Source organism: Crocuta crocuta, unplaced genomic scaffold (genome assembly GCF_008692635.1).
Source record: "Crocuta crocuta isolate KB4526 unplaced genomic scaffold, BGI_CrCroc_1.0 scaffold482, whole genome shotgun sequence".
NCBI lineage: Eukaryota > Metazoa > Chordata > Mammalia > Carnivora > Hyaenidae > Crocuta > Crocuta crocuta.
This window is the reverse complement of record NW_027527459.1, coordinates 1,913,137-1,932,440: the sequence shown is the minus strand read 5'-3', so window position 1 is coordinate 1,932,440 and position 19,304 is coordinate 1,913,137. Positions and strand designations below refer to the sequence as shown.

The following is a 19,304-nucleotide window of genomic DNA, read 5'->3' as shown; positions in this document are numbered from 1 at the left end:
CTCATCCCCTCATAACCTCCCAAATATGTAATTTTAAACTTTTGAATTGAATTCTAACGTGATCAGTACATATGTACTTATTAAATATGTTATAATAATATATATTATATGATCTATAACACAGAATATGCTGTGTAATAATTATGATACTAATATCGTATACACATTATATGTGCATAATTAATTTTCCACTTTAAGAAACAGTTCAAACAAAGCATGCCATACTTCAAAAATATCTGCCTGTGGCCTTTGCCTTGGTTTATTTTGCAAAATCTGGAATGCATTTGTCACCCCATTAACAAGACTTTCTAGTGTAGGCATTGTGTGGATTGAGAGAATAAGAAATTTACCATTTAGTTGAGGGAGAAGTTAGTGAAGCACAAGCACAGACATAAAGGTATCAGAGGCAAGTGCTCATGTACCAGGGTCACCACGTGGCTGCATAATCCCTAACCACTGCACGTAAGTACTACAACCCAACCCCCTCATTAGCTTTCTTGCCTTCTTATCTTTTCTCAGGTCCCTTACTCCTTAGTCTGCCCTACAGACAGCAGCATAACGAGACAGCTAAATGATTCTCAAATCTAAATATCTAGTCCTGGGTTTAAAGAGTACCCCCATAGTCATCTGACCGTGTTCGTTTCCCATTTCTACCTAGCTGTGCTCTCCACTCCAGGATGACAGACTTATTTGTCATTGGAAAATAGTGTCTTTGAGGATCTCAGAGTCTTAATAGAAGGCAGAAGAGCAAACAAAGAATCACTGATAAAATTTGATTGCCTTTGATAAAGTAACATGAGTAAGGGCTTAAAACATAAATTCCTTGATAAATGTTGGGTCAAAGCTTAACCAAACTCTGCAAATAACAGTTATGTGTTAAATAGTCAAGATATGCCAGCAAAAATCTTTTTTTTTTTTCTTACTAATTCTGCAGGAAATAGAGGCTAACTAATCCAAAGTGACATAATTACAGTAAGATTCAACAAAACCTCAGTCTGATCCAGGTTAAAAAGGTATCTTCTTGCTTCTTTTGAATGCCCTCCAGGAAGAGAAGGCCACATCCACGAATGTTCCAAGCTAATTCCAAGCCCAAGAGATATCTCTTTCATTAGAGATACCTAATTCAGCTACTGCTAGCAGTGATCATCTTGTAAAGCACACACACAAATGGCTCTAGAAAGGCATGTCTTCACATGAAACCTAGAATATCTGTGGAATGGTTATTTGTAGATTAATCATGTGGCAGTTAGTAGTGGCCCCTTTACTGAGAATGGCAGTCAGCCTTCTAGAGAGACAACTCCATGTCTCATTATTTTTTCCAATTGACTCCAAGATTTTGGAAAGCGTGTGTGTGTGTGTGTGTGTGTGTGTGTGTGTGTGTGTGTTTGCATGGTGTGTGTGTGTTTGCATGATAATGAAATTAAGCTTTTTCATGCAACCTGAAGATTTAGCATGTAATTTTCTTTTATTGAACTTCTTTCCAGAATCTTCGATTAAGAATATGTACAAGGTGGGAAAACAAGATACTGCTAGTTCAGTGTAAAACACTGTAATAGAGTCACAGTGGAAAATAATTTGCTAAAATAAGAGAATGTTTCTTAAAATGAATGGATTTGACACCTGAAAAATGTGACTAAAACTAGGGTCATGTAATACCTTTTAATTATATACTTGTCCAGCCCCCATGCCCTGGCCCCCAGTCCACCCCAGTGTGAGCTTTTGAGAGCAGTGACATTTACTTTTACCATTCTCGGGTACAAAACATACCTAAAACTTAATAAGTAGGCTAGGGATGCCTGGGTGAATTATTAGTCAGTTGAGAGTCTGAATCTTGATTTCTGCTCAGGTCATGATCCCACGGTCATGGGATCAAGCCCTGCATCCAACTCTGCACTGAGCGTGGAGCCTGCTTGAGATTCTCTCTCTCTCTCCCCCTCTCTCCCCCTCCCTCTCCCCTTTCCTCCTCTTCCCCTCTCCCTCTCATCCTCTCTTCTGCTTCTGCACTCTCTCTCTCTTAAAAATAAGTAATCCATAAATGCTTGTTTAGAGAATGACATAACCATTTTGGGATTGGGAAGGTATTAAATTAGAATTAGCATGTCTATTGTTTTCTGTTCCATCTACTATTCCAGTTGTTTGCTTCTACCCCTTACCATTTCCACATATCATTCACTAAGCCACCAAAAAAACTGATCTCTTTTAATTGGGCCATTTCCCTTACCTGTGTATCATCAACTTCTCTATCAAACTTTAGAGACTAGTCTGTTCACTCTCTCTCTTTCTTTTAATGTTTATTTATTTATTTTGAGAAAGAGAAAGGACATGTGCAAGAGAGAATAAGTGGGGGGAGGGGCAGAGAAGGAGGGAGAAAGAGAGAATCCCAAGCAGGCTCCATCAGCCCAGAGCCTGATGCGGTGCTTGATCTCACGAACAGTGAGATCGTGACATGATTTGAAACCAAGAGTTGGTTGCTCAACCGACTGAGACACTTGCACCCCATGTTCTCTCTCTCTTCTTTTAAACTCTGACACTGTTCACTGTTTCCTGCTCATTCAGTTTGGTTTACATGGGTGTGCTTACCCGATCCCCTTGTCATTTGTATGACCTTCTCTGATGACCGCTACTGTTTCTTGTGATTTCTCAGGTTAATACACAGGTTAGGGAAAGGGGAGAGAGGGTTGAATGGCAGGTTGACATCTGCAATCTTTGCCATGAGGTTAGTCAATAAAAAGAATGCATACAAGTGTATTTTTTGCTCTTCTTAGCCCACACTACAGTTTATTTTCAGAAACATGTGAGGCTGACCATTTGGTATACGGGTGGGAAGTGATGATGACATGAACTAAAGGCATCCTCATCACAAGCGCTAGCCCTGCTCGACCATGTGATCTTGGGCCGATAGCATGGATTTTCTCTGCTTCATTTTCCTTGTCTTAAATTTAAATGTGCTTTTGGATTGCACTAGCAACTGTATAATCACAATAACTGATGACATCTTATAATGGGAATGATACATAAGCGGAATGATATTTGCACCTCTCTGTCCACAGAGCCAAGAGTAATTAAATACAGTAGAAAACCACATACTCAGAATGTTTAAGACTGGATCCTGGTCTAGATTAATTATATCAGTGTTTAGATATTTTAATTCCAAATGAGCAAAATAATTGTTAAAGGAATGCTAGTTCATAAATTGTGCCATTTAGTGTGGTATGTAAAGTATCATGAGAAAAAAGTTTAAAATCACCTGTATGTTGGAAAGTACTTAATAATGTGGAATGTAAGATATGGTAGCAAATAAATCAGTTTTTAAAACATGAGTCTTAGAAAATATTTATTTAGTGTTCATACATTATCCAGAGCAGTTGCAGAATTTGTTGGTGCCATGTGCTGAATTAGGTCTCCCCCCCCCCAAATTCATATACTGATGCCCTAATCCCCAGTGTGATGGCATTTGGAGACGGGCCTTTGGGAGACTGTTAGGTTTTGATGAGGCCATAGGACAGAACTGTCCTGATGGGATTAATTCCCTATGAGAAGAGACACAGAGAGCTTTCTCCTGCACCTCCTCCCTGCCCTGTGAGGACGCAGTGAGAGGCNGACAGGCAGGACAGGTGCAAGTGAGGAAGAACACCTTCCCCAGAAACGGACAGTGCCAGCGCCTTCAAGGGGGCTTCTAGCCTCCAGAACTGTGAGAAAACCAGCTTTTTGTTGCTTAAGCCACTCAGTCTGTGGCATTTTGTTATGGCAGGCTGATCTGATAAAGACAGTTGGCTATTTATCATTTTATTACCTCCAGAGTTTGGTGAGTAGTAAATACATTTTTTTGTTTTATCATCATGTGATAAAGCCCGAGATTTCCAAATGCAATCACTTTTCTCTTTTCAATATATAAATTAACGAATAAGCTGTATATTTACAGAGTTCAGTGCACTAAAACTATTTTTTACCCATTAAAGCATAAGTGACCGAGAACGTCACAATACTTTCGCTACCAGCAAGATTCACAATGATAATCTTGTTATCATCTATTATCATTTGCCTGCCCTCTTCATAATGCTTGGATTTGGCCTCACTGTGACATCACTCACCCCCATTATCACACTACTAATCACCATATGACTGAGGTAAAATAAATATTCAATTCATGAAGAAATGGCATGACTTTTCTATTGTTGGAAAAGAACATATAATATAAAATTTGGCATTGTGACCATTTTCAAGTGTATAGTGGAATATTGTTAACTATATACACATTGTTGTGCAAGAGATCTCTAGAAAAGTTTCATCTTGCAAAACCAAAACTCTATTGTCTTTGAACAACACCTCCCCAGTTTCCCCTCCCTCAGCCCCTGGAAACCACTATTCGCCTACGAAGAGTTTGATTTTATACCTCGTATAAGTAGAACCATACAGTATTTTTGTGACTGGCTTATTTCATGTATAATACCCTCAGGATTCTTCCATGTCATAACATATGATAAGATTTTCTTTTTTTTTAATTTTTTAAATGTTTTTTTTATTTATTTCTGAGAGAGACAGCATGAGCAGGGGAGAGTCAGAGAGAGAGGGAGACACAGAATCCGAAGCAGGCTCCAGGCTCTGAGCTAGCTGTCAGCACAGAGCCCGACCTAGGGCTGGAACCCATTAACCGTGAGACCATGACCTGAGCCAAAGTTGGCACTCAACCAACTGAGCCACCCAGGCGCCCCAAGATTTTTTTATTTATTAAGGCTGAATAAAGTTCCATAGTATATAAATACCACATTTTCCTTTTCAATTTATCCGTCAATGGACATTGACATTCCTTCCACCTTTGGCTACTGTGAATAATGCTTCCATGAACATGGATGTGCAAATATATCTTCAAGATCTATATATCTTTCATTAATTTTAGATATATATCCACAAGTAGGTCATGATCCCAGGGTCCTGGGATTGAGTCATGTGTCGGGCTCCATGCTGAGTGTGGAGCCTGCTTGGGAGTCTCTCTCTCCCCCCTCTCTTTTCCCCTCCCCCATTCATTCTCTCTCTCTCTCTCTCAATAAATAAATAAATGGCCAAACTTCTTTTGCTATGTTTAGACTGACAGAGGTTTGGTTTTGTTTGTTTGTTTTTACATTTTCAGGTCTTTCAAAAGGAAGTGCTATATAGATTACATGAGCATGTTTACGTTATGAAGAAAATAGTAATTTGTGCAAAACAAGTTACAAAAATCCGTAAAATATAAAATATCATTTAATTCACTTAAAAATCAGATCCAATACCCCTAGAGTTTTTTGTAGATTTTGGCATATCCATGAGGTATTCCACAATGAATTTGTATAATAGAGCCGACCATTAGAGCTGTTTCGCTGATTGACATTTGTAGTGGCTACTTGACTTACCATAACCTTAGCCATCCTCAGCATTATCCACTGTCTTAACTCTAACATGTATTTAGAAAAGGAAAACCCTTATCCATGACTCATAGTTTCAGGAAATCCATTTTATGTTAATAGCATTTATTTGAAATCAGCTTGATATTCTCTGTGAGTAGATAGATGGTCATCATAAATGCAAATTGTATAAAATGAGAATTTATTTTATAGCTATAGTATTTCATTAGTAAATATGGTTAGGTTTTAATGTGCAGATAGAATAATAATGTAAACAAATCACTCAGTTGTCTTTTTAAAGAAAGCCCGTTAAGCAATCTCTTCTGATATTTTTCAGGATCAACTTGGGATAAAATGATAATACCAACTAAGTTAAAGACTGTTAATAAGGATCACATAAATTATATAAGCACTGCTAAATGAGGATACCTGCTACTGAGAATTAAAGGAAGCATTTAATGATGCATGCATGAGCATATTGAATTGGCTTTACAAATAAAGTAACCCATTACATGGATTTCATTGTAAGTTGTTACATAGCTAATTCAGTCACAGCATTTTATCTTCATTGTTTCCAATAAATATGACTGCCAAGTGTGAGAGAAGCACTGGTGGTGTGGTTTGCTTTGAATCAGAGGAGAGACAGCTAGCTGAGTGGCAGCAAACTAAGTCAGTTCAATGCTATAGTACCCAAGGCCTCGGACTAGGCTCTTCACTTCTCCATCTCTAAAATGGGCACAACATATGACCCTAAAACAACACATTTTCTTCAAAAATGAAGAAAATATTCATCTCCTCAGAATATTTTCAAAATCGTACTTTCTTAACAGTTTTTAAAAATAGTCCAGTTTTATAACATACTAATTATGTGAGCAAGAAAATACAGTAGCAGTGTATAGAGGGCCAAGAATAGTAACACTAAGAAGGAGTAAATGAAGCTGGTAATATCTTCACAGTGAGTGTGTGTAGATTAATGTTTTGTTTTCGTGGCACCAATATAATTTTAACTCTTCTATAGCAGCTATTTCTTTTGGATATAAAAAGTCCCTGATCTCATATGGTGTGTTTTAATGACGTATCCCTAGCCACAGTCTCTATGACAGCAAGAAAACGTGTAAATGATTTCAGTCGGAAGGCTGGAAGAGGTCTTAACATCTGAGTAGCCATACCTTTTGCCATTTTGAGCTGCTCTTCCTAAGAGAAGAGGGATGTGTTTTTTCTTTCTTTTTACTTCACAGGTACATATCTTAATAAGCAATAGAAAAAGAACTACAGCAGTTTCCCACCCTTATGCAGTTTTACTTTCTGCAGTTTCAGCCATCCCTGTCAGTCACGGTCCAGAAGCTGATGATCTTCTTTCTGACGTATTGTCAGGAGGTCAGTAGTAGTCTAACGCTACGTCACAGGCCTCTGTCATTCACCTCACTTCATCTCATCACATAGGCATTTTATCATCTCATATCCTCACACGATGAAGGGTGAGTACACTACAATAAGGTATTTTGAGAGAGACCACATTCACATAATTTTCTTTACAATATATTGTTATAATTGTTCTATTTTACTGTTAGTTATTGTTAATCTCTTACTATGTCCAGTTTATAAACTAACCTTTATCATAGGTATGTATGTATAGAAAAACCGTAGTGTGTGTGTGTGTGTGTGTGTGTGTGTGTGTGTGTACATACACATAGGGTTCAGTACTACGCATGGTTTCAGGCATCCATTGGGGGTCTTGGAATGTATTCACCTTGACTGAGGGGGAGAATACTGTAGTAGCAGCAGCAACACTGAATTCTGCACAAGAAAGCTGTCTTCTAATCTAAATTCATGATAACAGTTACAATACTAATTATATTGGTAACTACTGAGTTTGTAACATCTACCAGGTGATATGCTAAGTACTTAGCATACAACCTTGGTCTGATGTCTGTGTTCTTTACATACACTGTAGAGTATCAATATGCAATGCGTTAATAAATATATTTGTATATAGTGTAAGGCCAGACATCTACCACAAATTAGGTTCATACGTGGTCACATAATTGATCAAGTTACCATTAGCTTATAATGTGGATGTTGATCCTGGTGCCAGTATGACAAAGTTGAGTGTGTTTATTTATTATGAAAGCGTATACCTACGGAGCTCCATACTTCTAAGTAGCGGATATAGTTTGTTCAGGGGTATTTTGGTATATACTATTTTAAAATGTCTCTGAATATTCCTGACACTTTATCCAGTGATCTACAGCTCCTTCCCTTGTGGGGTTCTACATACTTTGAGGAATTCTTTGAAAGGCGGTTTTGCTTGCAGCTTCGCCCAGTGAATAAAGCATCAGATAATATTTGTGAAGGTCTTTGAGAGATGCAGATGAAAGGTGCTTCCTAAATACAAAGCACTAATGTTGTATTCATGAAAATGGTTTTTCTTCATATCCTTTGCTCTAATGTTAAAGTCCCAAGGTGTTACTGCAATAAGTACTTTAGAAATGTATGTATACCCCCAAATCATTTAGTATAGGGGGAAATGCAAGTGAATGCACTCAGAGCGCTTAAATAAAAATCATGAAATAGAGTCTGTTATCTGAAGTAAAAGGGACTGAGAGCATAATAAGAAAGCTAATCAATAGAGAGTGTTTGGTGTGGAACAGGAAAGGAGTCAACTGTTCTTATATTGACTCATGACTTCAATAATAGCTTCTTAGAACTGTTTTGAAGAAAGTAAGAAATGTGTGAAAATTGTGAAATGTTTTTTAACTGTAAAGGAGAAGTTTTAAATAATCAAATATGCTGGAATCAGATAGGTTTTCTCTTAGGTTACTTACTAGATGGTACCTGCATTTTATAGATTTTGCTGGGTTCAGTAACTGATCATTCATTTAATACTATTTATCTGTGGTTACTATGTGCCAGGCACTCTAGGAAGTGCTTTATACACGTGACTTCATTGCATTCTACAAAAACATTAGGAGATATTTGTCATTACCCTTATTTTTTTTTGAGGACAATTTCTCTTTTATTTAATACTTAGTCTCAAGTACCTAACAGGTTTCTCTCTTTTTTTTTTTTTAATGATTATGGTAAACATTTTATTGGGAATCTTTTTTTTTTTTTTTTTACATATAGTTTATTGTCAAGTTGGTTTCCATATAACACCCGGTGCTCATCCCCACACGTGCCCTCCTCCATGCCCATCTCACCCCTCCCCCCCGACACCCATGAGTCCTCAGTTTGTTTTCAGCATTCAAGAGTCTCTCATGGTTTGCCTCTCTCCCTTTCCCCCACCATTTCTCCCCTTCTTCTCCCTCATGGTCCTCCGTTAAGTTCCTCCCAATCCTCGTATACGTGCAAACATATGATATTTGTCCTTTTCTGCCTGACTTATTTCACTCAGCATAACACCCTCAAGGTCCATCCATGTTGCTACACATGGCCAGATTTCATTCTTTCTCATTGCCATGTAGTACTCCATTGTATAGATAAACCACATCTTCTTGATCCATTCGTCCATTGATGGACACTTACAGATAAAGAAGCAGAGGCTTGAAAAGCTTTGATTGCTCCATATCAAACTGAAGGCAAATAGCAGAGCTATGACTTAAACCCAGAATGATTTAATCCTAATGTCTATGACTTAACCACTGTGTCATCTGGAAATGTCACAATGTACTGGCTAATTTAAACAAGTCATATAGAGATGAGTTCCTCTAAATAAGTAGATTAGTAGTTGAGAAAATACTCTACTTGAGTTTTCACATTTAATAAGAAATAAAACCAAGACACTCTCCTCTCTGTTATCTGCTTCTGAATACAAGATGTTCCGTAACTAATTACGTTTAATTCCTTTTCTACTTTGGCTTCGCCATCATTTCTTTGAAAAGCTACAAGCAGTAATAACATATCTCTATGCCTTGACCTACAGCTGACTTTTGATGATTGCTACTAGACAGCCCTGTAGGTAGGCTATGGCCAGACTTGCCCATGGAAATCCTATAAGTGAGAGTACATGGGAAACCCTAGGCCCTGTATTGTGTATACAGATAGAGGAAAATTGCCCTAGTGCTGCCATAGCAAGAATTTGGAGAGTGGGGAGCTTAACAGTAAGCCTGCCTAATATGACTGAGTAACAGAATTATGCTTTACATAAGCTATTTCCAAATGCTAACCAAAGACAACAATCCCACAGTACTACGTTCTTTCTCTCTGTTAGAAATCTCACTCTGTGCGGGCTACCTTGACTATCAAGTCAAGGCTTGCCTTTGTGAAGTACAAGGACTGCACAGTGGAGCCACGTATACCTACCTGCCTTCTAATTTTATTTGTCTCCTTGCAGTGCTTACTTGCAGTTGGTGAGTAAACCAAAGGGAAAGCAGCCTTGAATCAAGTCCAGGTTGCCGTCACACCCATCTGCGAACCCAGATCTCACACTTCCATCGGATGTGGTGTAGACCTCCAGTATTAATACACAGGAAGGAGCTCCCATGCACTCTCATTCACTGACTTCAAGCACCGCAAGGGGTCTCTTTGCATACTGCTTCACATAAGCAATGTGTGTTTAATCCTCTGTCCCTCTCAGCAGCTCTTCTGTCATACACAAAATGTTTTCTCTGAGAATCATTTGAAAAAAGTTATTGAAATGACTTTAAAGTTGCTCAAGATACTTTGTTAAAGGAAAGAGTTCTCAGTCACTACCTATGAGATACTTTATTAATTTCTAAATTACCATTTATACTTATTAGTACAGTCTCATATATTCATAGTTTCTTCATAGTTTCTTCTCTGTGCCTTGACCTGTGGCTGACTTTTGATGACTGCTACTAGAAAGCCCTTGTAGGTAGGCTATGGCCAGACTTGCCCATGGAAATCCTATAAGTGAGAGTACATGGGAAATTCGAAGCCCTGTATTATGTGTACAGATAGAGGAAAATTGCCCTAGTGCTGCTCATATGTTCTCATTTTTTCTCCTACTTGGTGCCGGCTGACTTTCTTCCCCTTGAGACGAGCTTATTTTTTTTTTTAGTTTTCCTAAGGCATCTATACATTAAATCTCAGTGGAATAGGGGTGGAGAAGAACCTGTCTGAATTCACCAAGTTTATTCTAACATTATGTTAGTAGATTCCACTAATTTGCCCATTTTGATGGACATTTTACTTGATCCACTAGCAGACACATCTCTATCAATATATCAGTATTATTTCCTAATTGAGCTGCCTTCTCATGACTTCATTAGCCATCTTCCAGTTAATGAAGTCTCAAGTGCCATCTATACATAATTTGAGGCTACATGTGAAAAGACATCATCACAAAAGAATTTGTCAGATAACTTTTTTGTATTCTGGGTGATGTTCATCCAGAATCTTGCATTTTGTTTGGGGAACCATAAAGACCTAGTTAAATTGGAGGGAGTCCAGGGAGATAAGTAGGAATGTAATTGAGGGAATGAATCAGATTTTGAAGGAAAAATAAAATGAGTTAAATATGCATAGCTTAGCATAAGCAAAGTTTACAAGTCAGGCTTGGCAATATGTTTTAATGCTGGCACCTCTACAGCAAATACCTCTATTTAGCATCTCACTAAAATAACATGTTGAAAAACAGGAAAATGGAAATTTGTAATAATGAGGAAATTAATCAATGAACATTTCAGACAGAAAACTTCAGCTACACGCTGTGCCCACATAATGCCAAAACAACTGGTAGGAATGGGAAGAATTCAATCAAGTAAGATATTTGGCGTCGCAAAACATTCTTTCACATCATAGTTGTTATAATTGCTTTAGTAATAAAAATCAGTTTAATCGAATTCAAACAAAAATTTTGTATTTCTTCAAATTAATTAAATCCACAAATAAACAAAAATTTTAACTTGTATTGACTGAAATTATGGGCAAAGTGTCTGGGAGATATAAAGATGATTCAGACCTACATCCTGACATAACACAAGGAGATGCATAGCTTGATTGCAAGATGGGAAATACAACTTACTCTGTCCTTCCTACGCAACGGTCACTTACCAGTTCATACCTCTTAGGAGACGCCCTCAGTGACCCAAAGAGCAGGCAGAAAGGTTGATGGCAGCCAGTAGTGTTCTACCATCAGCCATCAAATTCACAATTCTCAATTTTTGGGCCCCAACATGTTTGAGTAACCTGTACATGTGTAAAACACTCCTGTGAGAATACCAAGAGTTTTGTTCCCACTCCTCACCCACCACCATCCCACTTTCTTTTTTGGTATGGACATAATAATCTTATAAGCAAGTGGATATAGTGATTAAAATGGTTTACGGAATGAGAGTAGTACCTGTTGCTAGCACCAGCTGAACCCCATCCCTCTGTCTCCCTTCCGGGAAAGCACATCCAAATGAAACTCGGTGAGAATGACACTGTCAGAGGCATCACCTTGAATCCACCCTCGTCTGTCATTTCTTAAATACATTATTTGTGAATTTTAGTCCTCTATTGTAGTAATGAGTGATGGCAAAACATTGGTATGTTTGGATCCTGTAGCTGAGAACTGCTGAACTTGAGCAAAACATGGGTGAGATATGAGAATTGTCTGGTCTCTGGTCTTAACGAATGCTGTGGTAACAGTGCTGTCTTTTCCCACTGGCTCAGGTGGGGGCTATGTACCTGGTCAGTCCCCAAGTGCAGAAGCTGGAACTCTTCTCCACCACCTCAGTGGGTGTCCACGGGTCCCCTTTGTTCCTAAAGTTGTGCTGGGGGAGAGGAGCTAGAGAGTATGGGGGAACTGTCTCACCGAAGAGCCAGACATTATTGGTTAGATGATGCTGTTAATAATTGGTACTTTTTCTTCAGTCTTTATTTGAAATACAGTTTGGGGTGGAGGGGCAAAAACGTTCCCTGACTTCCCCAGTTCTCCATGCTTTGTTTTTATCCTGTAGGATTTTTTTCTTGTTTTTTACTTTTTGCTTTTTATTACTCTTAATATAGCTTGCCCTCATTATTTAACATATGGTAGCATGAAAAATATTTTTCTTTGAGCTTTAGACACAGTCATAATGTTTTCTTGATTTGTGCTCCGAACAGTCAGAGCTCCATTTTCATAAATAACATTAGAATAATTTTCATCCCTTGCTTTTTGAACAAATACAGGGTGACCATTTGTAATAGTCTAATAATAAGAAAAAAGCTCTGAAAATAAAAACTTTGTAAAATTCTAGAATATCTGTTATTAGCTAATTTATTAAATGATTCACTGTCAATTAATTCATAACCCTCCATTACCTACTTGCAAATAAATAATGAACTTGGGGACTGAAAATAATTGAAATACCTACATCTGACTTTAGTTTGAGGGTAAAGTAAATATGAACTTTTAAGGATCATTACTTTTTTATATTTTCTTTTTGATATACTTCACTGCCTAATAATGGAAGCCACAGCATCATTGTCAGCATAAGATAAAACAGGGCAATTATCTATTTCTTGTTTCCTGGTACATAATGGATAATAGAGTTTCCTTCAAGACCACAGTGAAAAAGGCTTTGGCCAACCCTTCATTTTAATTGTTAATTAATACCATATATTAATATTTAGAACTTGACATTTGAAATTCCAAACCATACTATAGAGTAGAGCTCTTTTACCATTCTATTTGGAAAAATGAATGGTAACCAGTGTTGTGACTTCACTTTTGTTTTCTTTTCTAACATTGCCAGACAACTCTAAACATATAAGCAGAGATGTAGCCATCCTGTATTTTCACAACCAAGAAAATGAGGTAGTTTGAACATATACTTCAATAATTTAAACCAAACAGCATTTAGCCACAGACCTTCCTTTTTTTTCTTGATTGTAAAGTCCTAGTTTGTTAGACTTAATCCGTGTTAGGGAGTTGATTGAGTTAACAAACCAGCCTCTTATTGGCAGGAATATTGACTATTATTTATTCGTAAGTCTGGCTAATTGCACTATGAAAAGCCAACGTCGCACAGCACAGCTGGATCCCCCTATAACAGATAGGGAGAAGTGGGTCGGTGGAGGGCTGCCTTGTGGATATTTGACCCAATATTTTCCTTGTAGAACACACAGGACAGGGAAAGAGATTAACGAAACCTAGAAAATGGGAAGTTTAAACTTCCTGGAGGTAAACCAGCACATCCTTTGAAGATAAGCATCGGTTTATGGAGAGACCGAAGAGTAAATGCGAGTTTCAGTGCAAACATGTCACGGAATTATAGGTGTGTCAGTGTTGACCTTTATTTCCAGTGGTTGTAACAGAGATCCACCTAACTGATAAAAATTCATAGAGCATACTCTCTTACTTGCTGTCTCGGGAAGAGAACCAGGCAAAGTTTTCAAAGGATATACTTAACAATAATGCAGTAACCTAGAAGCAGATTGAAACTATGTAAACTGGAAAACATTACTGACTGTTGGCTTCCCCCGATCTTCCGTGACTCTTCTCCTTCAGTCATGTGCTTTAATTGCCAATTCTCTTCTCTGTTTCTCTCTCCTTCTACCTCTTTCTCCTGTTGTCTGTGTCTCGCCCATACACATGCCCATACATACACACGGGTATCTATTAGACATTAGCTATTTAATAGACTTTATTTCTATTCTCAATCTAATGGTTTATCTAACTAATGAATCTGCTTGTGTTAAAGGCTGTCGGGACATTAATATTAAAGCAGCATTATTTGAGCCAGAAAAGTGGTAAGGTATAGTTGTTGACTCAATTTTCTTCTGAAAACCAATTTTCTTACCTCCATATTCTTTGAGCCTCTAATAATAATTATACGGTTGAGAACAGAAATGTCCACAGCCAGGTACACTTAAGACTAATTTGGTGATCACTGAGCACTATCAAGGTAATGGATATTAGCCATAACATGCCAATTTAGAAACCACCTCCTCCCAGGTTGTGAAAGCGCCTCGTGGCAAGTAAAGTACTATAAAGTAGTAATATAAATTTAGAATTAGTAGTAATAGTTAATATTAATAATAAACCTCTCCTCTTTCTTTTAAACCATTTTCCTTTTATTCTCTCTCCTGCCAAGGAGGGAGAAGAGCTCAGAAAAGCAACCCAAGGAAGCATAGGCTTCTAATTGGCCTCAAGAGACTTGACATAAGTAGTTATGGCAATAACCCCTGGTGCCCTGATGTTCTGAGCTCATGTAGAGTACCAAGGCCTTCCTAAGCATTAATTAATATTAACTTCTAAGAGTTCAGAGAGGTGGTTAAATACTAATACAGGCCCATACTCCTTCATCAAAAGTCTTTGGGGTCCTTTTGTTCCAAAATTTCAAATTTTTCTAATTTTACACAGATAATGCCATGCATACATTGGATATTATGTAACATCCAGATGGGATGTAGGCCAGCACCCTTTAATAAAACTTACCAATATTTTATTAGCTAAAAGTGAATGAAAATTCTCTAAATAAAATAAAGTCCATAAACATCTTCATATCTGTCTACATCAGGCTTCACTACCAAATAAATTAGGGGAAAAGAGTCAGTTTTCAGGAATTTTTCGATTCCAGAGTTGTAGACAAGGTATTGTCCAGCTGTCTTCTGTTTGGCCAATGAAGTAATGAAACACAGACTTAAGGCCAGGAAGTGCAGACATGTTTTCTGACTCCCTGTGACCCTTTTCTACAGCTCTGAGAATATATGTGCTCCTTCTGGCCACCTACACTGCATACTAACTTTGGGGAAAAAATTGTCCTAGTATTGGTACAGAAAGTTTGATAAGTTAAGTACACAGATCTGGGGAAAGCTAAGCATGTGTCTACTTTGGTCACATTTTTCAGGAAAAAAAAGATCCATTTGGCATGACTACATTAATGACAGTATTTATTTTTAACACTTACAGAAAATTATTTTCCATGTACAGTCAGTTCTGCTACAGCACTTGTTTTGAAAACATTAATTTGTTCACAGGCTACTGGTATCTTTGAGAACAATTTGAACATAAGACAAATTTCATGTCTGCATATGTGCGATTCCATCTGTTAGAAATACTCAGGGAAGGCAGAAAACTGCATCCGGCAGAATGAACCATGTAGGAATATACAGAACACACGCATCTGCCAGCCATCTTCGTTCACCCGTTGTTAGGAGCCTTGCCCGTCCACAGCTGGGATAGAGCTTTCTGTGGGACTCAGACAACCCTCCTCCTATCACTCCACAGTGATTCCTGAGTTGCAACCCATCGGACGTCCACTTTCACAAACAGACTTTAGGTCTTGGGCCCCAAACTCCTCTTCCCCACGAGCCCTCTTCCAATGTATGATCTTGTGTGTAGTGCCTTGAATGTTAGAAATGTAAACATCGCCTTATAGCCGAATTGACTGTGTCGATGAAACATAGGGGGCAAAACATCCTAATGAACTCTTTGATAAGCCCCACACAGTGTTTCTGAGAAGAGATATTCTAATTTCTGGTGAGGAGTTTCTCTAACAAAAAAAGAAAAATCTGTACAGACCACTTTCTTTTCCCATGTACCATTGGGAGACAAGGGCAATGTCATTTCTGAAGGCTTATGCTTCTGTTAACAGTTCTGCCACGCCTAAAATGCCTTGCATATACAGTTTGGAGGAATTTTCCTCCCCAAGAGATTTTCTTACCAAATTATTTTAGGACCTCAAACCTGAAACTGGATCCTGCCCAAATATATTATGTGAATTAGACCTTTCCATCTGAAATCTTAATTTACTTTCGGAAAGCAGTAGAAGTATGTCTGGGTGTCCACATTTGCATAATCACTACCCCCCGCCCCCCGCCTTTGCTTCTCTCTCGGGCTATGAAATGTATGGTTGCCAGATACATCTGGAAGTGAGTGCATGTGACTCTTCACCCCTTGGAACTAGTGTTCTAGAGCTCCTGACACTGAACCCTAATGTATTTTTCATTAGTGTTTAATGTTGGGAAATCCCATTTCATGGAGCCCAAGGATTAAATTGCTTCATTTGGGAGGGAACAAGTGCATTCCCCATCTTTTTCCTGAGGTGAAAAAAAAGAATGAAGCTGAGATCATTTGCATTTCATAAGGGCTTAAGGTCTGGATGTATTCTACTCAATGCAGTAATCCAATATTGTGAAAGCTTTTAAAGACAATATTAACAAGTAGGGAAACCTCTGCATATTTAAAATGTGGAAACAAAAATAACACAATAAAATAGATCTAAACCAACACACATACACATATATAATTGAAATAAATATATATAAGGTAGCTCTACCTGCAGCAGAAATGGTATAATATGTTCTAATAATACTACGATTGTACTTTTCAATGAGGTAGAATTTTTTTAATCATTTTTCATAGTAAGGAAGTCACACAGATTTTGAGGAAATCCAGCAAGCAATAAATCCAGATGAGAATGTGTGATTCTTTCTTTTGAACAGCTGTACTGAATAGAGACTTTCCATCTTTTGAACAACTGTACCGAGACAAACACTTACTGATTAAGCTAATAGATGTCACATGTCCTTTGGTGGTACTCTGGACCCAACACCTAAAATCGATTCCTTTTCTTCTTCTGACTCTGGATTCCCACCCTGTTTCCCTTCCTTGCATTATTAAGTTCANTGTGAAGTCTCTCTGCTGCTCTTTCCATGTCTTGGAGGGGCATGATTTTAAGTACCTTCTTGGCGGGGGGTATTCTTGTCCTTCCTTATGGCTGTGGGAGAGATTTCACTGAGACCTCCAAAGGGGAAACCTATTGCTTAGTGAACTATCAAATAGATACCCAGTGTCCACATCAGAATGAAAGAGCCCGGGGGACACTGAAGGTGGTTCTCTAGGTCCCACTGGGGAAACGAAATAAAAGTTCTTGGGTATCTTACTCTGTACCTAGCACCGTGCTCATGTGACATGCAACAAAAGTAGATGACGGTCTTGCTCCAAAAAATATGCAGTCTATTTTGGTAGATAAGACAAAAACATGGGAAAACAAGAGAATACTGTAATACTGCAAGCTCAGGGACAAAGCTATGATAAGAATAGTAGACGTTAAAGTCAAAGAAGAGAGTCATACTTATTTTCTGAAATAGCATATGGGAAGAATACTGGGCTGGGAATCATCAGACATAGGCAGGCAAATTCATGCAAGTTGAGTGACTTTGAACAAGTCACTTCACCTTTCTGAGCCCTGGGTTCCTCATCTGTAAAATGGGGAAGGGAGGAGGGAGAGCTGAACTAGGTGATCCATGTGGTGATTTCCAGTCTGAAATCCTTCTACTACATTCAGTAAATGGTCCGTGACACACTATGTCCAAGCACATTTGACATGAATTAAATTTAATTGCTAGGAGAAAGGATTCTTATCTCCACTTTGCAAATGAGAAGTTCATGTTTCTAAACGGCAGAGGCAGAATTCAAACCCAGGTTTGCCATACTCCCGGATCCTGTACTCTGCACTATGCTGTGCTGCATACCATTACACCAAACTGCCTTCCTTTCCATGCTGAAGGAGATAGGGTCTAAGAAGGGAAGCAGACATATAAACAAGTAGCCACAATGTAAAGTGGTATGTTGCAAGTGGAAAAATCCAGAAGATGGGGAGGACTCTGTGTCTCTAAATCTTAAGGAGGTGAAGAGAGCTCATATCATAGACATCCACAGGATAGTGCGTGGAGCACTGGTCCGAGAGTCCGGAGATGGGGGTTCTAGGTTGGGCCATGCCAAGTGCCCCTGGACAAGCAGTTCTCGAGACGTCAATTTTCTCATCTGCAAAATGAAAGGGTTTCCAAGGTCTTTTGGGTTCTAGCATTCAATGCTTCTTTGAGTCCCAAAGATGGAAAGCATGCTTCTAGTTAATGGTTGTGAGTATGAGCCCAAAGGTTTAAAAAAATTAATGAGATGTTAGGTGCTTGTGATGATATTTTTAGTGGATACGGGATTTGGGCTGGACCTGGAATAATGGGGTTGATTTCAGAAATTCATGAAGCATTTTAGTTCCTTTTAAATATACAAGGGTAGCTGACTATCTAAAGGAATATTTTGTATAAAATGAATGATCACTACTCCCCTCCCTATCTATCTTTTGTACAAGTCCCTTTTTCATACAGCAAGGATATTTAAAGGGAGAGCCATCTATAGTAGAAACCACAGCCAAGAATTTGTCATGCTCTTGGGGCACCAGTATCATTTTAAAATATGAAAACCACGCCAGTGTCTTCAAACTTCAAGTTTGAGGTAGAAGGATGGAAAGAAGTTATTTTTCTCCCTGTGATCAGCCACTGCAAAGTGAGTCTCAGCACAAACCAGCTGAGCCCTTTGCTAGGCATGGAAAGCCTCTGGCATTTTTCTGCTTTTCAACTCTCAGTCATTTGGGAGGTGGGACAAAGCCATGCTGTCTACAAAGTTTATCCAGAACGTGCTGGTGTTACAAGAGATCACTTGACATCTATTATGTTTCTCCTGTGGAAGAGAGGTGGCTATCAGCTACAATAGTGATTCCTTTTCAAAGGGGTTTAATTGGGGCATTTCTCATGGGCCAAATCCTAACTCACTGTCTATACATGTGCCTGCCAGGAAAACAGTGGAAAAATACCAAACAACAGCAACAACAGAAGTCTGAGGACTCCTGTCCCAGGCTGCCCCCGCTACAAACAGGCAGCAAAAAAATGGTTTCCCTTCTGCCTAAGCTGCTGCTAATATGGCAGAGCTCCTAGAAAGGTGTGGCAGGAGGGGGAGGGGGCGGACTGAGGTCTGCAAGGCCGTGGAAATCTATATAATAGCCTGAACAAACTCTTTTTAGCCTGCCTTTTCCAAGCAGCCCTGTTTCTTGGTTGGGGGCTGGCAGAGAGGTGCATTTCATGCAGTTGAGTTACACACTCAAGAGCTGTTCCTCTGAAGCACGGATTTGCTCCTGTGTAGGCAGGCTAGCATCCTTTCCCGAGGTAAGCCAGAAGGTGGCCTGATACTTTTATTTGAAGTGTCTGATGATTTTT

At 38.6% G+C, this 19,304-nt stretch overlaps 1 protein-coding gene across 1 annotated transcript in view; it reads left to right on the top strand.

Annotated features, from left to right (window-relative positions):
- The window catches only part of TENM1 (teneurin transmembrane protein 1), a 556,664-nt gene that overhangs the window by 187,594 nt on the left and 349,766 nt on the right, over positions 1-19,304 (top strand). The window lies entirely within an intron of this gene.